The sequence below is a fragment of the Opisthocomus hoazin genome, chromosome 1 (assembly GCF_030867145.1).
Source record: "Opisthocomus hoazin isolate bOpiHoa1 chromosome 1, bOpiHoa1.hap1, whole genome shotgun sequence".
NCBI lineage: Eukaryota > Metazoa > Chordata > Aves > Opisthocomiformes > Opisthocomidae > Opisthocomus > Opisthocomus hoazin.
The window spans coordinates 27,116,431-27,141,783 of NC_134414.1; the positions used below are offsets into that span (position 1 = coordinate 27,116,431).

The 25,353-nt window shown below is 42.5% G+C and overlaps 1 protein-coding gene across 5 annotated transcripts in view; it reads left to right on the forward strand.

Moving 5' to 3' along the window:
• MTUS2 (microtubule associated scaffold protein 2) overlaps positions 1 to 25,353 on the forward strand; it is a 318,231-nt gene that overhangs the window by 135,854 nt on the left and 157,024 nt on the right. The gene's annotated exons all lie outside the window — the stretch shown is intronic.

The following is a 25,353-nucleotide window of genomic DNA, read 5'->3' on the forward strand; positions in this document are numbered from 1 at the left end:
GGGTAATTCAAATGCCAAAGACTAATGTGTCCAGGGACTTCTAACTTTTCCAATACCCCCAAACGTATGCTCATCTCCCCTGTTTTACTGTTGGACTGATTGCTCATTTCTGTTTATTTCCTGATAAACTTTACTTTAATGGTAGGCAACCTCTTTCACCTTGCACTTTTACCCTACATTTGCACCTTTGGAAAGCTTTTCCTTTTATATAACATTGTAATCTTTTTGTCTTTGGTTACATAAAGCCTTTGTTAGGGACAGAATTACCTGATTTCTGATTAGATCTAAGCTACATCTCTGCAAGAAATGTTTCTGTCTAGCAATTTCAGGTGTGAATCTGAAAAAAATAACAGCAGTAGGTACAGCACTATCCTTGAACACAGTGGATGCATACAGCTTCATACAACTGAGAATTCTTTAAAAGACAAATACTTCAAACTGGGGAATTTGATTTCTGTTCAAAAACTGTGGAAGAAGCATTAGTAATCTCAGACCCAGACCCAGAAAGTTACGTCTAACTCTTTATTCGTCTTAAAAGAAGCTGATTTCATTGTATTTTCTGGTGTATTTTTATATTACATTTGTGCATGAAGCCCATAAAAACTGAAACCATATTCCAGTCACCAGAAGGACGTGAAAGTATTTGGAGCATACATCTTGTTCCAGCCCACTTGGTTAAGAATGGCAACCCTCTTTATGTTAGGATTAGCATTTTGTGACCAGCTTGTGCATGTTGCAAGAATGTTTCTGGATGGATATGAAAGTTACCTGGGGAAGTGTTCTGCTTGTACAAATTTGTGTAGAGACAGGCTCAGCCTGTCACCTGAAAATTAGGACTTACCATTTCTGCTCTTCCCAACAAGCTAGATAGCTCATCTAAGCAGTTGCCTAGTTTTCCTCCATCACCATGGGAGGGCGAGAGAATTGGCACCTCCTGGTGGCCATCTCTCTGACGTGGTTCCTGTGACATGCACCTCTGTCCAGCCCAGAAGCCTTTCATTTGTGTTTAATTCCAAATGGATAATGCTTCCTCCTGGCCCAGGGAGAGAGAAGGAGAAAGTATGTTGCCACGGAGGTGAGTGCACATGCCGTGTTTAGGGTGTCAGCCCTCGGGTAAGTCATCACACGAGAAGACACCTAACAGCACCCCCTTTCTTTGGATTAAGGGCAACACAATGCCTGCTCATCACTGCTGATAGGAAAGATAGATAGGGGAAAAAAATGCTTACTGTTGAATTATTAACGTTCATAGAAATGTTATCAGTATGAAACTGTATCATCTTTTCTATTTATAGACTATGTGCCAGCAAGAGTTAAATTAATTGCCCAGCACCCAGGGAGCACAAATTAGTTGCCTTCCGTTCTGCTGCAGCTTATTTAACACAGATCAGCAGAGCACTTCAACACGCACGGAAAGTAACCCAGGAGTGGATGTAGGAGAGAAGTATTGGCTCAGGAATCTTAGCATGACATATTATTTCTTCCCTTCACTGTCTGCTGGAAGAATGGTTGTATTTAAATTGAATAAATAGCTGATTCTGTAGTTACTACCTGAGATCATGTCTTTGACTAAATCAGGCTTCCTAGAGGGCAGAGTAAAGTTTTACTGTTAATTTCCTAGCTCAGTAGGGTAGAAAATGCAAAATGGTCTAGCTTTAGAAATCTTCACAGATATGTGATAACAGTTTCTTATTTAAGCAGTATTTCTGCATGTCAGGGAGACAGAAGCAATTGAAAACATCTTACAAGCGTGCATATGTTATAAATTGAGGGACTGCCACTGTTGTAAATAGAAGGGCTCCCCTCAAGATCTTGTATCTGCTGTGAAAAAAATCATGACATATTCCAAGTTGCTAAAAAGCAGATGGCTATGGCTGAAGGAGATGAAAACATAGATTTATTTTAGAGGCAACGTGTTTTAGGGGAAACAGTCATTCTTCTAGACTTCATAGTGCGATCCTGTTCTTGCTTTTCTCTCCCCTGCTAGATGTCTTGTGGTGCTAGCTCTTCCCAAACCTGTAATGGTTAAATTTCTAATCAGAAATCCCAAGTAGTGTCTCATTTTGACATACTAATACTGATTAAGTGCTGTCTAGAGAGTAAAACTCCACTTGTTTACAGTAAGGAGACATGATGTTTGTGTTGTGGGGAAGTTTGTTAATGGAGCTGCGATGTGGCAGCTTTGTTCTTCACCAGATTTCTCCCTTTCCTTTGACCTCTCTGAAAGCAGTAAACCTGCATGTGCACAGAGCCTGTGCTACGCTCCTTGGCTGACTTTCTGGCAACAGCTTGCATATTCTGATTGACTCAATTAAATGGATTTGCAGCGGTAGGACTGTGCTCTTTACACATGGTAGGGACAGGGCAGGTTGTGCAGCACTTGCCTGCTTGTCCTCTGGTCTTTCCTGGAGTCCCGTCCCTGGGATGTGGGTACAAGACAAGCTGCTGTTCGCCGATAACATGCCAACATCAACAGCCATGCCATCAGCTACTAATCAGGATCAGTCATAACGGGACTCTGCTCCTATTGGGTGCTACTCAATTTTGTGCTGGGGCTGGAGGGACAGCTCTGACACAGAGCCAAATCAACCAGCATCTCACCAGCTTCTGGGGCAGGGAACTGACCTGAAAGCCAGAGTCACTGGTCCATTTTGACCGATTAAAATCCACTTTCTGGTGCTTATGAATGACTTGTGCTTTCTACACAGGGGAGCTGGGGTCCATGAAGCTCATTCAGGATGATGGTGGTGTGTGAGGCAGCTTCTCTCCTTGCTGAAGGAGGTGCCTCGCTTCTTGCCTAGCTGAGGGGGGATGCAATGACAGAAGCTCCATTTCGAAGCTGGATCCTAGGATGAAGCAGGGTAGCTTACCACAGCTCACCACTGGCTGTCCTGTCGTGTTCAAAACAAAATGGTTAAAGTGGTTCAGGGTGAGCTCTTTGTTCCAAATGGCGAACAAGGGCAGTTGTGTTTGAACAAAACCACTCAGAGAAGTGGAGGCAGTGAGAACTCACTGTACCGATGGAGGGGGCTCATCCTTTGTTGCTGCTAACTTTCCTCTCTACTCGGTGTGGAGTGCGCAGCTCTCCCTCCCACTTTTGCACTGCTCATCCATGGCTTTCCACACAGTAAGTTCTGTACTGAGCTGCAGCAAGGCACAGATGAGGTCTTCTCCTGGGGCAAAGCCACATGGCCTGACACCACAACACGTGGGATGGCTGGGAAACTCTGGGCTGAGGTGCAGCTCCAGGTCCTGCTATCAGCCCCCTCCCAGATTTGTTCTGTGCTACAGATAGGATTTCCAATAATATTTCTGTTCAAGATTACTTGAAAAGTTCCTGTTTAAACTCAGCTCTGGCCTACTACTTTTGAGATTTAAAAATCCTTAATCTTCTAAATAATTTTTCTTTATTTAGGGAGAGTTTATTTGTATGTCATAAACCTTGTGTAGTTTGTTTACACTCCAAATTGGCTAGAATTGAAAAATTCAGATACTTCAATCTGTCTAAGAGGGGCATGAGTGCTCTCTGCTAAATGTGAGAAAAAGTGAATGACTAGCAAAGTCATTATAAGGTTGAAACCAGTATGATTTGGAGTGGAGTGAAACAATTGTGTCACTATAAAGAAAAAACCTAAATAGCTAACTTTTGTAAGAAAATAACTGACTTCGCATATTTTCCCTTAGACTTTAGATACTCTATATTGAAGCTTCTCCTGTGTCTTCCCCCCTAAAATTTGTCTAAGAGGTTTGGAATCTGAATTTCACATCATACACCAGAGTTGTGGGATGTGGTTCCCAATATTGTCTTGTGATTCTGCAGTACAGTAACACGACGCCCAGGCCATAGTTTCTGTTTTACCAGTTTAAGGGGCTTAGAGTTCTCTCACTTTCTTGTATCTGTATTTCTAGTGATTGGCTGAATATCCTGGTCACACAATTAGTTGTATGTACTTCATCAGAATAGACTCTAACATGCTGCAAACACCACATGGGAAACAGTTCATTAAGCACTGTGAAACAGCTTGGTGTGTGGAGCATTGGAAGAAAGATGGATTGTTTAGAATGAGTTGAGGTATGATAACTGCTATGAATTCAGGAAATGGAAGAATGTAGGTACAATATCAGGAAATACATCATAGTCATAAGGTCTACTAGTCTGTTAAATAATCTTCCAAATCAAGTGATGAAATCCCTGTTGCTTAAAGATTCTTAAAATAGAATAATAGCATGGTGTTACAGGCAATTCTTCTCCAGCAAGGTGCTAGGCTACAAGGCATAATGCTATTCAATATCTGCCCACAGCTCTGAGTGCTGAAGCAATTGCTTTTCAGAACGAGCAAGAAAATGGTGATGAATATTTCAAAACTTGCATTAGTTTCTCATGACAGCTATTGTTTTGCTTAAAGTTATAGAAATATGAATCTACTTGTTTTGCATAAAATTTCACGATCCCTTCTTCAATGTATACATTTCATGCTGGTTTTTGACCTTGTGTATCTTGGCTTTTCTAAATGTTGAATTTCCATTCTAGTAAGCAAAGATGTCAAAGTGTCAGATTCAGGTGGGTGGAGAAATGGGGAAATTAAAGTGAACACAGAAGCCTTGAATAGATGGCTAATTGCCTCCAAAATAAGTAGAACATTCAAAGCTGTGACGTGGTGGACAGATATACCAATTGTTGTTAAATACATAGGTAAATACAAAGATTTTCCTACATGAAAATACATTCCAATCATATTTCTATTACTGATTTTCTGTTCATTTTTCTACACTGCAAATTTGGGGTTCTTATCCTTTTGATCTTGTTCTGATATCAATATTTCGAGGAAAGAATCACTGTATGCCATCACTTCACTCTGAATAGAACTAAAATAAAACAGTATCACATTAAGATTTTCAGCTGAAAAACGGCAGTATGTCAGCCAGGAAGAGCAAGGGCTGAAAAGATATTTTAGCTGCCTTCCACACTGTCAGCATTTACTTTTCATACTCTAGTTGGTACAGCTGGGAAGAAGAATCATCCAAAGAATGAAAGACTGGAGGTGTAGGCACCGCAATTTCTCTCTGTTTGCAGAGACTGAAACAACAGCGATGAAGTCTAAGCTGTCCATTAATTTCAGTGGGTTTTAGATACTGTGCTTTTGATAGTATTTTAAATGTGATAATATTTTAATAGCTTAGATAACATTTTTGCTGTCTACACTGTTACCTCCTCACCTGCCTGTCAGAGCACACAGAAGAGGGAAGCAGTCCCACTCTGGGAGGGTCTATGCTGCTCCCCACAATGAATAAGTAGAGGCAGGGAGATTAAGCGTTTTGGAAATGCGGAACTACTTTTGTCATAGAATCATGGAATCATAGAATCATTAAGGTTGGAAAAGACCTCTAAGATCATCAAGCCCAACTGTCAACCCAACACCACCATGCCTGCTAAATCATGTCCTGAAGTGCCATATCTACACACTTTTTGAACACCTCCAGGGATGGGGACTCCACTGCTTCCCTGGGCAGCCTATTCAATGCCTGACCACTCTTTCACTAAAGAAGTTTTTCCTAATATCCAGCCTAAACCTCCCCTGATGCAACTTGAGGCCATTGCCTCTTGTCCTATCGCTAGTTACCTGGGAGAAGAGACCAACACCTGCCTCACTACAACCTCCTTTCAGGTAGTTGTAGAGTGCAATGAGGTCCCCCCCAGCCTCCTCCTGTCCAGACTAAACAGCCCCAGCTCCCTCAGCTGCTTCTCATAAGTCTTCTTCTCCAGACCCTTCACCAGCTTCGTTGGCCTTCTCTGGACACGCTCCAGCAACTTGATGTCCTTCTTGCAGTGAGGGGACCAAAACTGAACATAGTACTCCAGGTGCGGCCTCACCAGTGCCGAGTACAGGGGCACGATCACCTCCCTGCTCCTGCTGGCCACCCTCTTCCTGATACAAGCCAGGATGCCGTTGGCCTTCTTGGCCACCTGGGCACACTGCTGGCTCATGTTCAGCCGACTGTCGACCAGCACCCACCCAGGTCCTTTTCCGCCGGGCAGCTATCCAGCCACTCTTCCCCAAGCCTGTAGCGTTTTGTGGGGTTGTTGTGACCCAAATGCAGGACCTGGCATTTGGCCTTGTTGAACCTCGTACAGTTGGCTTCGGCCCATTGATCCAGTCTGTCCAGATCCCTCTGTAGAGCCTTCCTATCCTCAAGCAGATCGACACTTCCGCCCAACTTGATGTCATCTGCAAACTCACTGAGGGAGCACTCAATCCCCTCATCCAGATCATTTATAAAGACATCAAACAAGACTAGCCCCAAAACTGAGCCCTGGGGAACACCACTCATGACCATCCGCCAACTGGATTTATATGATTTATATGATTTGTATGAAGATGCTTCAGAAACTGAGCTGAAGTTTGTCAAAACTGAAAAAATCCATGAAACTCTCAATTCTGCGAAGTCCGCGTTTTGTGAGCAAAGAATAGTTGGAAGAATTTTGCCAAGCTCTCATGCCAGCTCTGCTTTGACAGACTGCTTAATCGTCATGATTGTTATTTTTGTAAAATGCCATATAAAATCTGAATTTTTTGCTTTAAGAAGACTGGTCTGGGAGATTGTATGTCTGTGTGCTAAAATTGTTCTGGCTTAGACCTGGCAGCTCCAGTTCCAGTTTTTGGCACTTATTTCTGTCTGGATTTTTAAAAGTGACTTAAATTGTCCACTTCACTTTCCTGTCCATAAAATGAGGTGGGAGACCGCAAATGTTTGCGCAGGTATTGGTAATGGGGTGACAAGGGAGAAATGGGTAGTGACAAATCCTCTTTCCTGGCCCATTTCCACACAGGATTATTTGAATGATTACGAGCGCCTAATTTAGTCACTGGGACTATTAGTGTTTAATCTGCAGAGGGTACAAAGCGGTTCAAACCAGTCGCACACCAGACTTACAGACACCAGTTTCACTGGAGAAGGTAGCACATTGCCCCACGATTAGATTATTCCCATCACAGGCACCCAAACTGTCTCACTCCTTTGACTCTGTGGAGAGATGTTGACTCAATTATCAGTCTTGCGAATGTAGCTACTGTGCCAGCCTGCTAGGTAGCCCTATACTGGGCTCTTTCATCAGCCTCTTCTTTGTGTTAAAGATGTCTTGTGGATGTTTTTGTTCTGCCCTGCTCAATAGGAGATCATGACTACTTTTTTTATTGCAGTATAATGGGCTTAATTTGTTTCTTAAAGGGATACAAAGAAATCAGCGAAGCCATTTCTAAAACAACTCTTTTTTTTCAGTCTTTAAATCATATTTTCTACAGCATCTAGTCTTCAGGGAGCCTGAAGGGAATCCTGTCTGATAGGGATGTCCTCCTGCTCCATGGGGGACAGGAGGCTGGTCCCCTCTGCAGCCAGGTTTAGAAGAGAGTTGCTGGTGGAGTGTGACTTTTAAAGTTTGGGGAAAAGCCATGGTGAGTCAGGAGCCTGTAATGTGGGCAAGCAGAGCACACATCTTTCTGGGGACACAAGGTACCCACAACTATAGCACTTAAAACGTCCCTTTAAAAATATGAAGACAAGCAGCAGCTGGAACATATCCGTCAAATTCAAATTAAAACCCCTCTGAAGACCAGAAAACTCACTATAAATTGTCTCCTTTTCATACTCTAATCTTCCTATTCTATCTGATGAGGGGGGAAATACTCCTTTAGAAGTGAACCCTGTGGGCATTCATCAGAATGGATTAATCTCTTAATTTAGCCCAAAGAAAAATTAAGAAATAAAGCTTTGAAGAAGTGAGAGCTCTTCCATTTCTCTTTTGCTTTTTTTCCCTTTTAATTTTTTTGTCCTTTCTTGGTTTTTTCTTCTTTTTGTTCCCCCTCCATTCTGGACTAATCTGCCTTCTAATGGAGTTGCAGTTAAAATCTTCATAGTCTCCCACTAAAGAAGTACGACCTTGCAGGACTTTTGAAAAACTTTCCTCTTCAGCATGACCCTTTTGTGCATTTCATTACAGTTCATAAATCAGTATTTAGAAAGGGTTAATTCTGGATGTCTAACTATGGGGCTCATCACTGGTGTATTTAATTGACTTCGTCCGCAGTTTTTGTGCTTTCTGAGATTCAAACTTGCGGAAATCTAGACGTGTTCAAACCCAGAAAGATTCATTCCCAAAAAGCACTGTGTACTGCTTCTGGTTCAATTCTGCATTTTGTGTTGTCTGTGAGATCAGAGCCAGTGAGCACAGTGAGCGACTCAGGCTTTCAGATTCTTGAGTCAAACAGATGCCCAATTGAACCAGTTACTGTCACTGACAAAAATCAGGGCAAACCCTATGATAATAGGCTTTTATTTCCAAAAACAAGTATTAATTTAAAGATACAAGAAGTTTGATCTGGTAGTTACGAGCCAATTTTGAGTCACAGTGAGACGAAAATACCTATGTCACAGTTTTGAATTATGGAAATTTTGAAAGGATTTCTGAAATTATATTTTCCCTTGTGTAGTTTCTGCTTAGGGTCAGTGAGGCTGTGAGCTTGTTTTCCTAAACAAGAGGCAGATAACCTTGAGGTTCAGTGTTTCTTTGATCTCTTTGAAGAGGACCAAATGAAAAAAGAAAAACTGAGATAATCTCATTGCAATCATATTATTAATAGCTGTTGTTAAATGTGAAATATTAAGAATTTGTTATGCACACAGTTCAATCCACTGTGTGCCTTACTAGCAATAAACAGCACCAAAGTTATAAGTACTGTAAATATTACCAGCAAATCGCATTTAGACCAAAAGGTTTCTGAAAACAGAGCTGCCCTCTTTACAGTACCTGAAAAATCAATTACCAAATTGTTATGCCCTTGCAAAATGAAGTGTGGATAATGAACACAAACAAATGGGGATTTGAAAAAAGCCTGTATACTTGTCCCTTTTGGGGAGGGAGAGTGACCGATTAGTTTAGGAGAACCATGGTAGATTAGTGCAGGTATGTATTAACAGTGGAGCAAAGGAAGACAACTTCAAAGAAGTTTCTAATCTTTGATCGCATTATGAATCCTGCAGAAGACCTGTGAATTCTAATTTAGTAGCAAGAGAAGTGTTACAGCCAAAAGAGTGTGGTGCTATTTATAGAGGAAAAACTTTTCCCGTGTACAGACTGGGCTGGAATCTCACCCATGACATTTTTTTCCATCACACTAATCTAGTCCAAGCAGGTTAAAATTGAGGTCATTTATGTAAGTCTTCCAGGTGCTCTTGAGAATATCTGCAGTAAAAAGAAGAAACAGCATCTTTTGAAGCTTTCAGTCTGTGAGTTGTGATCCAAGAACTTCAAAACTTCAGCTCAAATAGCCTTTACTTCAGACTTGCTGCTTGACATTCTCTAAGGCCCGGGCAAGATTAGATGAGGCTGTAAACAGCTCAAAATGTTGAGTTTCTTTGTCTTGCAACAGACTTTCAGTATGGGATTTCCAAAGTTAATTTAAATGCTAGAAGAAAGCTGACTGAGGTCTGAAATCAGTAAAACCATCACCAGCAGAAAAAAGACAAACTGAGACCTTGCAATCAAGAATGCTAAGCTGAACAAAATGGAAACAATTGCACAGTATTTTCCTCCCAGGTGGGAGTTATTGGAAACTGTAGGCTGTTCACACACTAGACATCAGCAATACCACCATCAGCTGCTAGCAGACGTTCAATCCCTTAGACGTGAGCCTGAGAAAAGGTAGCTTGCCTCCTGTGTGGCAGTTTTAAGGGTCCACCTGTGGTGTTGGTATGGTTGGAGGAGAAAGCTGCTGCTGTTCGGGTTGAACTCTGATTTCCAAACAAGCCTTGACACTCTGTCCTTGTGGCAAGGAGTCAGTTAAGCTGGGCTACGTGGTGTAAATCTTTAATTTATGCTGTTCCCAACTTCATGCAGTGCTGATACGGTTTCACGCAGTAGAAGTTACCATCACTATGTCCATGGAAGGCTACACAGTCAGAAATACGTATGCAGAAATATGAGCATTTAGGACGAGAGAATAAAGTGCTCTGATTCACAGATGGGAACCGGACCTTGCCAGAGTAGCTGGCAGCAATCCCACACAAACCTCAGTGTCGAATTGTGCATTGGTGAGGTCTGTCTCAGAATGGGGCACCTCTCTCGCTGTGTGTGGATTCACCAAGTGATCATAAGGTTATTGTGCTATTTTAGTGCACACTCTCTGAATTGGGCTATTAGGCATTGCACGGTGTGTGTTTCTGTACAAAAATGTAGACGTTGCTAACCAGAATGCAATGCACATGATGCCTACGCTGGTGGACTGATGCCAGCAGCAACCACCAGCAACACTGACTCTGCACGGTGGACCTTGGTGACACAAAACAAGCCCGAATCAGTTAGTGCTTGCACGTCATGAACCTTTCTCCAGCTGAACCTGACACCAGTCTTCTCTGTTTGTTTTCTTTTTTAAACTTCTCAAAGAAGAGAAATTCCATGATATTCCTTAATTAAACTACCGCAAAGAAAGAAAATAGCTTCTAATTGGCAAAGAAGTATTGGGAGACACCTTTCTGCCCCACCCCTAAAAACAGAGAAGGAATACGGTTAACAAGGGAGTGAGTTGTTTCCTACCACTGCTTTGCATCTCTGAAACAGTGTAAATTTCAGGTGCCGTGATAGCTTAATATTTACGTTTACTTAGTGGTTAACTTCCTTTCTATCAAACATTAGAGCTATACTGTCTTCCTGCCTGCCATTTCTGGAAATGTATGTGAAACTTCTAGAGAAAACTAAGCAAAACTGAGTGAGGAATGATATGTTTTGAATAAAATTACATGTCATGATCAAAACTTCATATGACAAAGTCTGGGAAACTCTTGCACTCTCTTCTCCTGCAGCTAAACTGTATGGATTAGGGTGGGCCAGAGCTCAGTCCATGCCCTGAAGTGTGTGGTATGACTTTCTTGGATTAGATGAAAGAATTAAAAATGCATCACTTTTAACCAGTGTTTTTCTCCTAATAAAAAAGAATATAGAATCTATTTGGCACTTTTATAAATTCATCTGCTCAGTTCCTACTGCACAGCAGGAGATGATCTAGGAATTAATATTACTTCTGTAATCTGAGGAAAGGGGATTTCCCAATGAACATTATTACAGTACTTTTATTTAAACTGAAGGCCTATTTTTAGATGCTTGGATGTGTCCTGGGATAAAACGTTCCTTCTCTGACATGTTCCAATGTTGACTAAATGTATTATGTACTGCATCTAGGTATCTAAGGAATTTTAATTGTCTTTGAGGTACACAATAGCTTTTTAGAATGAGGATATTTATCACTTGTCACTGCTTGTAAATTTAGATACAGAACAGGCCTGTGCACTGTCAAGCTGTGTGGGAAAGTAAGAAGAATAAGAGGTAGCGTCATGATCTCTGTATGCCTTCCAAACACATTAATAGTTAGTATGTTCTAAAAATGTCTAAGATGTAGTTGAAAAAAGCTTAAACCTGAAAGTAAGATGCATGAAAAAGTAAAAGAAAAAAGCTGATGCTAAGAAACTCTCTCTTATGTGCACAAGTCAGTCCCACTCCTTTGGCAGAGTTGCTCTAAGAAATGTACTGAGTTGTGCATGGCTTACCGATGATCCTGCACTGGAGAGATGCTGGAGCTCAGCCGTGATGGTGGGAAGCTCTGGGGAATGTGTGCACTCCTGAACTGCTGTCTACCTCTTGTGTGAATCAAAAGTATCTGAAGATAAAAAAATTCAGATTAATTGAACAAAGCCCCGAAGCAGCTCACGAAGTGATATAAACTTGCTATCAGTCACAGTCAGAAGATTAAACTATGGACAGCCAGGCTGAACAATTTGCAGCTAGGATGAATTTGGTATTCCCCGCTTTAGGGAATGCCAACTATCGTGTTAAAAAAACTCTTAAAACTAGTCTAAATCATCAAAGATTGGCACATTTTAAACCAGACTGGTTTTTTTTGTGGAGCCCACAGTTTTTTAACCTTGTCATTGTAATTTTTTTGATTGGTTTGGATAGATGGCAAGCCTTTCCCTAACTGGTGTCTCACCAGCTGTCATGAGCTGGTTTTTGGCCTTAGCCAGAAGCTGTGGGAAGCGCTCCTCCACTGCCATGTGCACAGAGGTGAGGCAAAGCAGCAAGGTCATGCCCAGCCCTGATGTGGGTGAGGACAAAACATGGCAGGTCTTTGGCCCTTGGGAGGGCAAAATTTCCTCTGTCAGCTTGATGTGACAGAAGCCATGCAGTAACAGAGGGTAAATGCCTCTTGTTTGTATTCTCGTACTTCTGATTTGGGCAATAAGGATTTAACCAGTGTTGATGGAAGTGCTGGTTTCCTAACTACTATTGATGTCTCCACATGAGAAATATTTCTATATCAGAAGAGTGATTAGACACCAGCTTAATGCTTCTTGTAGACTGATACCTGTCTGCATAGAGGCTCTCCATCCATTTTTTCTCTGTGTTCATAAACAGTGTTTATCATCAACTGTCATAGAATCATAGAATCATTTTGGTTGGAAAAGACGCTTAAGATTATCGAGACCAACCATAGACCTAACACTGCCAAGTCCACCACTATACCGTGTCCCTAAGTGCCACGTTACACAGCTTTTAAATACCTCCAGGGATGATGTCTCAACCTCTTCCCTGGGCAGCCTGTTCCAGTGCTTGGTAAACCTTTGAGTGGTGATGTTTTTCTTAATATCACATTTAAATGTTCTCTGCTGCAGCTTGAGGCCATTTTCTCTCATCCTATTGCTTGTGTACCTGGGCAAAGAGACCATCCAGCTCTTGCATGGCACCATGCACACTTCTGGTGAGGCATATGATTTGGAAGACTGACACTAAAGTAAGAATTGTGATAACATTTGCCTCCACTGCAGCAGGGGAAAACTTTGCCCTGCTCATTTGCAGTTTGTAATTAACTAATGAAATGTATATATAATTAGCTTTGGCAATGCTTCCTGGAGGCTACTGCATGCTTGCTCGAAAGTTTACCTTTCTGTAAAGGTATTTTAGAGGGAAGTGTTTTGGGGAACGAAGCTCCACTGTTGTTTTGAAAAGCTTTGTGCCAGGTGGATTGTGAAGATGTCAGGGCTTTCTCCACACTCAGCCTTCTGAACTTCTTGCAGCTTCCATCTCCATCACGAGGTCCTCCCACTGCTTGAAATAATGCCCTGGTTCACCTTGGAGCTAGGCTAGGTGTGCTGGCATCTCACATCAGTAGCTAGAGCTGAACAAACCAATTGCGGTGGATAATTTGCTCAATCGAATTAGCCCCGTGGTCTCTGAGCATGCATAAACTCTGCCCATGGCTAACAAGTTGCCGATGCCCCTGACGTGCTTCCTCTGCCTCTGACGGTGTGAAGCGAGAGGCCATGCTCGTCAGCTGCTGGTGTCTCCTGACGATTCATCTTGTGCAGCCACAGAACTCGGAAGCTGGGGGTCCCACCACGAGCAGGAGCACAGCTGTGAACGGAACACTCTGAACTTGCTCAATCCCTGTCCTTGGCTTGGTGTTGAACCTGATAATACTGATACAAACATGCCTTCAGAGTAAGAGCTGAGATATAGAGGCATAGTGCAGTAAAATAAACCCCTGAAAGCTAGGCTGATACAACACTTAGTATGTTTTATGTCTTGTGGTATGTAGTGTATATTCCTTTGTATCAAGTGATACGTTATTTATGGCATTTTGGTTATGCTTAGAATAAATTTCTTTTATTTCAGCTTCTCTTTAGCAGAAGCTTGCAGACCTGGAGATAAATAAGCCACAGTTGACATTGGACTTTTGTGGCTCAGCAATCTAAATTCTGCTTGGCAGATTTCAAATTATTCAAGTCTGGCAAGATTTTAGCAAAGCTATGCTAACAAATCACCTTATATAAATTAGTGTTCATCTGGAAAGGGTAGGGGAGCTTTAGTTTTTATACTTTCCTTCTGTCTTTGCAGTGTTGTGCTGGAGATTAAGCGATTTTTCTGGTAATCATTCAGAGGAAATGGATGAAAGGGTGTAAAAAGATTCAGAGAAATCTGTGGGTGCTAAGAGGTGGGAAGGGATGGCTTAGCTGGGGGTGGCCCTCCACCCACCCCACATCAGGAGTCCAAAACTGTTCACAAGCCTTGGTGGTTTCAAGGCAAACTGCCCAAGATCTCTGAGTGGTGCAGAGTAGTGCATAGGAATTAAACAGTAAAAGTATAGGGAGAAATTAATGGCTTAAGGATCGCTTGCACTCATGTTAACATGAATAGTTTATTTAATTGGCTTGATAAGGACTACTCAGTGCCACATACCTTAGAAGGGGAGGTCTCTAGCAGACTATCCTGCATGACCAACTGAGAATCCACATCATTTAGGATCCTTGGAAAAAAGTGTTTCCACTGTGACTGCAGGTGGGAATTCTGTCAATAGCAGATAATAAACAGCCTACATTTGCAAATATCTCACTTAGGTAAAAACAACTCAGTGCAATAGATCAGTAGCCACTTGAAATGTAGCGTATTTTTACAGATGCATAAAAAACTCCGGTTCTCTGAAATATGGAGATCTCCACACAGAGCTGTTCATGCCAGCTCCACTGATTCTGTAGAAGTTGTCTTGCACTTTATTGTTGACTGGGGTGATGGAATGTGGTGACAGATTTCATCCTTGCTGTGTTGCATGATATAGCTAGACACAGAATCCTTTATTTTCAGTGGTCAAATTTGTTCAGCTAATTTATTTGCTCTAAGTGCAGAATAATGTATTGATACTTTTAGAGAAGTTCCTGTTGAAAGGTATTGGTGAGAACTGTACATGTCAATTGGATTTCTTTCAGAAAACTGTTGGGAGGAAGGCAAGTGTTGTTATCACTGCCTTGTGGAAAGGAGAAGTGAGGAACATGTGAATGTGCCACATTTCTCACATAAGCCATTTCTGAGCATATTGGAAATTTTATGTGGGATATTTGAAGAGCAGATGCCTCCAGCCCAATGGACCTGCTCTGTTCCAGGATGGTCAGTCTGAGACACCTAGAGGTGAGCTTCCTGGGAGTACAACAAGGAAAATGACCACCAGCTGTGGGAACAATGCACTGGAAGAGATGGTTTCCCCAAACGACGTCGGGGAGAGGGTGGTAATGCTTCAGGACCGTGTTTGAAGTGTTTTGACACAAATGTCACATTTAGCCACTTCTTCTCATCTCCAGTGGAACAAAGCTCTGCTTCCTTACAGAAAGTTTTAGGAACACTTGTGCTTTTGTTTGATGCAACCATGTCCGCTCTAGACTTCCTGAGCTGAGGGTGAACTTGCATGGAAGTGTCTCAGCAGTAAGGTACCTATAGTCCATCTCTGTAAAGTTAGTTGTGGCATTTATCATATCAAAGTATTCAAATTTATGTAGCAGTTTCTTTGAGCTCAGTTAATCCCGTGGGTGACTTTTTAACAAAACCAACAGCCAAGCTGCATTCCTGCTATCACTGGGTAGGAAAAAGAGAGAACTGTGTCATGTGAACTGAAGGGAAATTGGAACAAGCTAATCAAAGAACAGTGAAGAGGAAAGTTCGACGTTAAAGATGCTTTCATATGGACCACGCAACATGGGACTAAAATCGTGGTCTTAATGTGTGTTATATTCTGGTGCACCAGTAAAAGTCAATTTAGAGAGAAGGGAGCCAGAAAGGACCGTATTTGGTAACAGTTACTTTTTCAATTAAGAAATTGCAATCAGTATATACAAGACATTTCACAAAGCTTGCTCAGGGAGAAAAAACAGGGCAGCACAGTGAGATGTCCTTGTCTTGAAGCATGATCATCTATACGTGCATGATTTGCAGCAGATTTTTCTCTACTGTTTTTCATAACATATTTATAGAGGGAGCTTGCCTAGGAAGCTTATTCCGTTTTTACTTTTTGAAAATAATTCATGATATCTAACCTGTATTTCTCTTGCATGAGTTTGTACCTGTAGAGGATTGTTTCTGCCCAATACTCATGCAGGAGATTGTTTCTGTCTAATACTTATTTGAAGACTGTTATCATGTTTCATCTCACTTCCCTGCTGCAGAAATGAGTCAATCAAGTGCTTCAACTTTTTCTCAGGCCATACTTTCAAAGACCCCTAATAATTTTCTGTTCGTCATCTTTGGAATTCTTCTACTTGGAGTGTGGTTCTCAGACCTGGACTAGTTATAGAGAGCTAATATAAACCCCACTTTGTAAAACTTCTCGTAATGGAAGTCAATCATCAATCCCCTATGAGGTCTGTGACATTAAACCTTTCCAAGCTGACAAGACTTGTCCAAGGCTACCCATCAAGGAAACAGCAGAGCCAAGAAGAGGATCCAAGACCACAACACCTTGGCCAGGACCTGTGCTCCTGTGAAGACTGGTGTCCCTTGGCAAATGCGCTAGGTGCAAGCCTTTCATTAATGAAATGTACCACGTAGCACCACAAAAAATTCTGGATTACCCCCAGAAAGTGATCCTTTTTCTTATAAAGGGTAAGATGTAGTAAAGCCTCTTGTATTTATGTGCTGGCTGCTCTTGGTACGGCGTTAACCATTCTGAACTCCTACAGGCTCCAACCTCTCACAGGTTGAGGGCATGACACTTTTAAATGTGTTTTATCCTCTTTGCTGTCACCTTCAAAACTTTCCATAAATGGAGGTGAGCATCCAAGTTCTTTTTAAGCTGTATTCAGTGTAAATTTATTTGTGCCTTTTAGTGATGGATTAGTGGAGAAAACCAGAGCATTTTAAAAAAGACAAGCTAGCATATTCTGCTTGCTCCAACCAAGCTGTCTTTACCAACCCTGTAAGGTAAAAATACAAGTAGCTCTAAAATGAGGTTGTAGGAGAAGTTGCCCAGCATGAGCTGCAATTGCAGCAAATATGTTTCTCCTTGATTATTGTGCAGTAGTGACTACATTAAAATGTTCAGCCTTCTCCTTAGCTATATGCTGTTTGCTGAAGCACGGCTCACCTCAGCTACATTGAATAAACACATGCATATCTATCTGGTTTAAAAATATTCTAATCATTATTCAGCTGATCTATACATCACATCTTTGCCATTGCTCAGACGTGTTTACTTTTTTGTTGTTTTTTTTTTTGTAAGAGTACATTTATTCATTTTCTCCTTGGCTGTATTGGAATAGTTTATCTGTAATTTAAGACTAAGGAACTTTCTTACCAGTGGAAATCAGTGTGCTAATTTAATACCAGCAATTGCTTAACCTATCCAATGCCAGAGGGACCCCAGTGCAAGAAAGGGCATACTAATATAGCTTTATGAACATGCAGCACTCGTACCAGCACACTGCTGTTTAAAAGCCACAGGAGGCATTTCTTCAAAGGAATCTGAATAAAGCCTTTGGTCCCATTTCCACACATGGGTTTTTTTTTTCATTGTCCTAAATACATTTGTTAGACTACCTCATTTTGAACAGTAGCTGAAGCTACATTAGGGAAAGATTGTGCATGTGTTTAATCCATCAGTGAAAACAAATGAGAGAAATATATACATATATTTGACCTGTTAAATATTTCAGCACTTAAAATCCTTCCAAATCCTTAGATAGTGCTACTTAATCTCTAAAACATGCACTTCTAATGACTTGAGAATCCAGACACTGGAGATCTCGTGACCTAGTTGTGCTCTGCACTGCTATGTGTGTTAGTTGATTTGGATTTCATTCATCCAGATAATTTTTGAACCCTGTAAATGTACTCAGAACTTTGCAAGTGCTAATGAGCATTACTTGTAACCAATTGCAATTGGTGTTCTCCAGCCAGAAGTTCTGCAGCAGGTGCACAGCCCTGCGTTGTTACACACTGTCATATTGAGCTCTCCCTTGAAAGACTGGTCAAATGTATTGTAGTTACTGGGAAATGCGTGTGCTGAATCTTTCAGTGATATAAGATACTGTGACAAAGAAAGAGACTGGAGATTGCCCAGAAGTTTTGAACTCAAACAATAGTTTCTTTAAATGTAATTCTTCTCTATAGTACAGAAAAAAGCAAATGTTTTTCCTTCCTTGACATACAATGGTGGTCTTAACATGATTAAAAATGCATTTCAGGGTAGCTGCAGTCTCTGAATGCTTTATCATGTAACACTAGCTGGGATCCCCTGGTATGACCCAGTAATACTCGTACCTATTAATTATTTCTGTTACAGGGAGGGAGGAGGAAATTGTTAGTTGTGGATGCCCCCTCCCTGGAAGTGTTCAAGGCCAGGTTGGATGGAGCTCTGAGCAACCTGGTCTGCTGGGAGGTGTCCCTGCCCGTGGCAGGTGGGTAGGAACTAGATGATCTTTAAGGTCCCTTCCAACCCAAACCATTCTATGATTCTGTGATTCTGTGATTATATATGAAATGTTTTAATGCCTAGCAATCATCTCTCCTGAAATGATAGAGGTGTATTTACTGGTATGAATGTACCAATCTTAGTCATTGTAAAAAACTCTGTATTTTAAGCTATTACAAATTATCTGTTATTGGCAAAAATATGTACATTTTTATCAGCAGCTGTCAATATTTTAATGTCTTGCCTCTAAAGTAGTTGTCTTTAGAGAGAGACTGCCATGTTAAATCTTCCTTCTCTATGTTTCAAATGGTACCTTTGGTAGTTAAAATGAAAGAATGCAACAAAGAAGTCTAACTTACTGTTTGATATTGACTGCCTAAGCAGCTGAAGGAGCGTAGGCTTTATGAGGTGATAGGAATTTTGGGGTCACCTCATCAGCAGGTGGAAGATGATCCTTTCTAGAAGCAGCATAAACAGTGATGTCTGCTAATTATCTTATACTAAAGACTTTGCAAAGTGAACAAGAATGATTTCTAGAGAAACAAAATGTTCATTTCCAGGTTCCCACTCCAGCTGGTTGTGCGTGACTGTGTCATGGCACTGCAGGTAGACCTTGGAAAGCCTACGATGATCTGTATTTGCCTATTGCAAGCTGCTGTAGGGTGCAGCTGTAATAAGGGTACATCTGCCCCAAATGATGCCCCCAGGCACTTCCTTCTCTGAAGACACATCCCATCATCCTCCTCCCATCCCACTGTGCATATGGCACTTAAAGTTCTCCTTTGACTATAGGCCAGTCCAGCAGTCCTTGCTGTGATGTAATACTTTTACCCTTTGGAGCCAAAAGCCCTCTCAGAGAGCACTGAGTCACTTTGCGTAGCACAAAAATCATGCATTGTCATCCAGTCTTACACGTATTTCTTTTGTCAAGAGCAAAGAAACATTTTTTCTGCTCATGTAAGTACGCTTTGTCAATGAATGAGCCCTTTAAGCCATTTTACAAATAGTTTGCACTGTAGGATGGAGAATTGTTACGGAGAAAAAAAAGGAGTGAAACTTTGAGCATCTTTGCATACAGATAAACCATTTTTTTTTTCCTAGAGTCTAACTCAGAAACCACAGGTAGAGCAGGGTACTCTTGATTAATTGGACCAGCTCGGTTTGCTCATGCGTTTTTCTTTGCTCAGAGACAGTCATCTCCTCCATACACCCTCTGAAGTTAGTCATAGTATGGTCAGAATAAATGCAAGTTCAGGCCCTCTCTTGCAAGAGCCTTGGGCAGCTTGCTCCAGCACAAGAGGCATTAAAAACCTCCATGTTACATCTTGGCCTCCAAACTATCTGAAATGTAAACAAGACCTCTGTAGCACCAAGCTCTGTCCTTAAAAGTACCATAAAAAAAAATTAGGGCCATGAACCTACAGTGCCTTGGAGCTCTGCCTGTAAGTGCTGGGGATGGGATGCTGCTCATGCACTCGAGGAAGCATGGCCTTGTCAGAGGCACTAAAATGATGTGTTTATCCTATAAAATGAAGTTGGAAGGTTCAGCTGCCTGCCCAGGTCTGTCTAAGGACTGTCTGAGAAGGCCTGGTTGGTAAAGGACTTGTTTGGATAGGGTGGCCTTGACTAAGGGACAGTTTGTTCTCATCTGGGTATAAACATACCTTTTCATTGTGACAGATTTTGCATTGGTTTTTTTCGGTCAAAAGAAAGATTTCTTTCACAAATGAGACAGATGAGCTGTATGGAATGCATAATGAAGGATAGTGCCTGGGAAGATGCTGGGAAGGGGAACTGAGTTGTGTGACTGCAGGTTTCTTGGTGCTGCCTTCAAGAGCCCAGGGGATGGCCTCAGCCTTGTTTGTCCATACGGTGTCTGCAATGCCATGCAGATGTCTCGGGTGCATTAACATGTCTAAAAATGACATTTGGACACCTGTGACTGTACTGACGAATCTTGTCTCAAGGATTCAGGAATTCAGCTCCAGAGACTCTGGTACTCGCAATACTCTCTATGTGTGACCTACATGTGGCACTAACTATACGAGAACTGGCTTACTATGGTCAGAGAAGCCTGCAGAGCTACATGCCTCTTCCTGAAGTAGCTGCTGGTTTTAGGCTTCCCAGCCTCCCTCACTTCCCAGAGGGCTGGCAGTGTGGCACCCAACATGGCCGTGTTACATCTGCCATGGGTTCATGCACACCAAACCCAAGGGACTCATGTGAATCTGCCCCATTTCTGTCTTCCAGCTCTATCATACAATAGGTAGGATTTTCCATTACCTAATGCCCAGGGTTTCATGTCAGTTTTAAGCAATGATTGTGAAATCTTGTGAAGATCACTGGAAAAATTAAATGCATCCAAAATAACTTGTGTGTCTGCTTCCCAGTGGGAGAGGGTGAAAGGCCTGAATTCCTGGTGGTACCCTCTGGCTGGCTCGGCACCAAAAAAACTCATCTTTGCCCAGTAGGTTGTCTCTACAATTTGAGAGCTTTAATTCCTTTTTTCTTTTGTCTTGTACAAAGAAAGCAAGCGACTAGTACAGGTATATTTACTGAACTGTTACTCTGTATTGAGTCAGCTATGATCCATTCATACCTTAAATTCTGATGCCATCTCTTATCTTTAAAGATGAGCTATGTACATTGGTTCCTTCTGATCTGGCTGCTTTCCACACTGTCACTGTTAACTTTCAGTTTGTCATCATGGATGATGTGTAGTTGTCTCCGAATTTTGTCCTCCGTCTTTAGCTGGGTGTGCTTTAAGGCTGAATCTTTTATTTCTTTTCCTGCATGTCACATCAGAGATGCAGCTATTCCTGTTATGAAAGCAGTCACTGTAATCAAGTGTAGATTAATGGAAAGATTATTTCTGTGAATATGAAGAGTTCCTGGAATACAGCATTTTCTATTTTAATATATTCAGAAACTGGATCACAATTCTGCCACCCTCAACTCTGCTATTTTTTGTCCTCTTTTTTTCACATGTACAGATGATGATAGTGGGCTGTGATCTCTCCCCAGACAGTTGCCTGTAGTAGCAGCATCCTGCTCTTCTGTATCTGCACAGGATGTATCCCGCTTAACCAATTCTTCATGAGTCATTTGTCCTTTAAAGCATATGTTTTTATTCTAGCAGGGCATATGGTCTGCCTTACATACTATTGATCCATTTGGAGGCAATCTCAGTGACTTTCTAGATGTTTCTACCTCATTAGAGTCATTACAGTCTGGGTCTTTTGTCAGAATGGAATCCAAAAGATTTTTTTTCACTCTGAGTATGATGCATCATTGCCAATTATTTTTGAATCGGAGGTATCCCGGCCTCTTTTAAATTTTCAGTCGTATTTTGCAGAATGAGTGTGGATCTTGTCAGTTCTCAGGAGAGTTTTCATGCATTTGTGTCCTAGAGTGGTGCCACACAAGCTCCTGTGTCGGTTGACATGGTATGAATAAAATCCTGAGACCAGGTTGTTGGTGACTGGCCTGAAGAGTAGCTGGAGGATATCCTCACAGCCCTCCCTGCTGCACTGAAGGGTTTCTATGTGTTTTCTTCTGCTGCCTCCTGTCCTAGAAGACAAGCAGCAGAAAATGGCCACTCCTCGCAGGTCCTGGGCATGGATCTGGTGGGAAAACATGCATAGGGCCATAATTTCTCACTGAGATCAACAACATGCTCTGACGGGCTAAAGGGACATGCTTGGCTAGAGCAGCTGCTTGCTGGGGAGATGTTTTTACCTATCTCAAAATGTTCCCCCTATGCAGAGGCTTCAAGCACAGTGTGAGACCTATGCTAAGGTAGCCCGCAGAATCATAGAATCATAGGTTGGAAAAGACCTCTAAGCTCATTGAGTCCAACCATCCACCCAACACCACCATTCCTACTAAACCATGTTCCTGAAGTGCCACATCTACACGTTTTTTGAACACCTCCAGGGATGGTGACTCAATCACTTCCCTGGGCAGCCTATTCTGATGCCTGACCACTCTTTCAGTAAAGAAATTTCTCCTAATACCCAATCTAAACCTCCCCTGATGCAACCTGAGGCCATTGCCTCTTGTCCTATCACTAGTTACCTGGGAAAAGAGACCAGCACCTGGCTCTCTACAACCTCCTTTCAGGCAGTTTTACAGAGCAATAAGGTCCCCCCTCAGCCTCCTCTTCTCCAGACTAAACAGTCCCAGCTCCCTCAGTCGCTCCTCGTAAGACTTGTTCTCCAGACCCCTCACCAGCCTCATTGCCCTTCTTTGCACACGCTCCAGCAACTCAATGTCCTTCTTGTAGTGATGGAGCAGCTCATCCTGGAGGTCATCATCAAGCAAGTGGAGGAAAAGAAAGTTATCAGGAGTATTCAACATGGATTCACCAAGGGGAAATCATGCTTGACCAATCTGATAGCTTTCTACAATGGCATGATGGGCTGGGTAGATGAGGGGAGAGCCATGGATGTTGTCTACCTCGACTTCAGCAAGGCTTTCGACACTGTCTCCCATAAAATCCTCCTACGGAAGCTCAGGAAATGTGGGCTGGATGAGTGGTCAGTGAGGTGGATTGAGAACTGGCTGAATGGCAGAGCTCAGAGGGTTGTCATCAGCGGCACTGAGTCTAGTTGGAGGCCTGTAACTAGTGGTGTCTCCCAGGGGTCAGTACTCGGCCCCATCTTGTTCAACTTCTTCGTCAGTGACCTGGATGAAGAGTTAGATACCCTCAGCAAGTTTGCTGACGACACAAAACTGGGAGGAGTGGTGGGTACACTAGCAGGCTGTGCTGCCATTCAGTGAGACCTGGACAGGCTGGAGAGTTGGGCAGAGAGGAACCAGGTGAGGTTCAACAAGGGCAAGTGCAGGGTCCTGCACCTGGGGAGGAACAACCTCACACACCAGTACAGGCTTGGGGTGGACCTGCTGGAGAGCAGCTCTGTGGAGAGGGACCTGGGTGTCCTGGTGGATGACAGGTTGACCATGTACCAGCAGTGTGCCCTGGCTGCCAAGAAGGCCAATGGGATCCAGGGATGCATTAAGAGGAGTGTGGCCAGTAGGTCAAGGGAGGTTCTCCTTCCCCTCTACACTGCCCTAGTGAGGCCCCATCTGGAGTACTGTGTCCAGTTCTGGGCTCCCCAGTTCAAGAAAGATGAGGAGCTACTGGAGAAAGTCCAGCGGAGGGCTACAAGGATGATGAGGGGACTGGAGCATCTGTCCTACGAGGCAAGGCTGAGGGAGCTGTGCTTGTTCAGCCTGAAGAAGAGAAGGCTGAGAGGGGATCTTACAAGTGCCTCTAAATAGCTTAAGGATGGGTGTCAGGTGGACAGGGCCAGACTCTTTTCAGTGGTGCCCAGCGACAGGACAAGGGGCAACAGGCACAAACTGAAGCAGAGGAAGTTCCACCTGAACATGAGGAAGAACTTCTTCACTCTGAGGGTGTCAGAGCACTGGAACAGGCTGCCCAGAGGGGTTGTGGAGTCTCCTTCTCTGGAGATTTTCAAAACCCGCCTGGACGAGGTCCTGTCTGCAGTCTGCTCTAGGTGACCCTGCTTCGGCAGGGGGATTGGACTAGATGACTCACAGAGGTCCCTTCCAACCCCTGCCATCCTGTGATTCTGTGATTCTGTGACCCAAAACTGAACATGGTACTCAATGTGCGGCCTCACCAGTGTCGAGTACAGGGGCATGATCACCTCCCTACTCCTGCTGGCTATACTATTCCTGATACAAGCCAGGATGCTGTTGACCTTCTTGGCCCTGGGCACACTCCGGATGGGGCCTCACTAGAGCAGAGTAGAGGGGGAGAAGAACCTCCTTCAACCTGCTGGCCATACTCCTCTTAATGCACCCCAGCTACATGTTTCAGCTACACAGATTGCATGGTGGAATACTTGCATGAGGAACCCACTATTTCTTGTTTATTCTGTCTGTGTGCCATAATAACAGCATGCATGGGCAAAGGCTCACTCGCATGGGTATGCCCCAAAATCACTGTTGACTTAGTCTGTCCCTGCTGTTCCTCCTACTAATTTATAGTTTATTCAGAAAACAGAGATATTTGTCTGAGATGCCTTTGGGTCTCTCAGCTGGCTTCTAGCCAAGTTTGCTTGTTAGGTAACCTTTCTTTTCTTCTGGTGCAATATGTTGGTGCTGGTTGCTAAGCAAATTACTTCCTAGCTGCATGTTTAACAAGCATGAAAATGGTAGCACAGAGTTTGGGGGTGCCGGATAGCAGCAAGGTATTTTTGAGTTAGGAAACAGTAAAAAGGGACTAAAATAATGATAGCTGCTGCTTCCTGGGATTAATTTTTTATGCACGAAGTCCTTGAGATTCTGATATTTGCTGTATTTCATGTGGTGTCTTTACTTCCATTAATGGCTGAAAATGTTTGTACAGGCAGCAAGAAATTTCAGCTGAGGAAATGTAAGTAAGGTAATTTATTACAAAATAGATGTTTTTGAAAGCTTTACTATTTCCCTCCAATATATTTTCTTCAAAATTCTATGGGCTTTAGTGCAGTTTATTTACCCTCTTTCTGTAACCCTTTCTTTATGTAGGTGCCTTCAGGTACAGGTTGCTTTACTGAGGAGTTACCATGTTCTCTAAGCAAGGTGCATCCTGATCATGTCATTTCCCATTCAGAACATTTCACTATAGAAACATGGTTATACTCATTACAGCTTCCTAGTCCACAGAGATTTTGTAAGATGTATATCCTGGGACGAGAGGAAATTAGGCAAACAAAACAATATTCTCAGGTTAATCTTGCTGTTGAAGTTGGTTTGAGGCTCCACCTGACAAAGAACTGCAGGACTTACATTGAGACCCCATGGTTGGAGTATTGAGTGTTTTGTCAGTGGTTTTTTGGTGGGGTTTTTTTTCCCTTTTTAACGTTCCGAAGCTCTGGTTGAGGCAAATAGTAATTGATAACACGTCTTTTCTTGTACTCCCTTTCTTGTGTTTTTTAGTTCCTGGATCTTTTCTTTTATGCTACAAGACATTCAGGGCAGCAACTTTTGTCAGCACACTGGGAGCTCCAGCCTAACTAATACCCACAGAGCCATGTAAATCACAAAACAAGTTTGCAGTAAATGC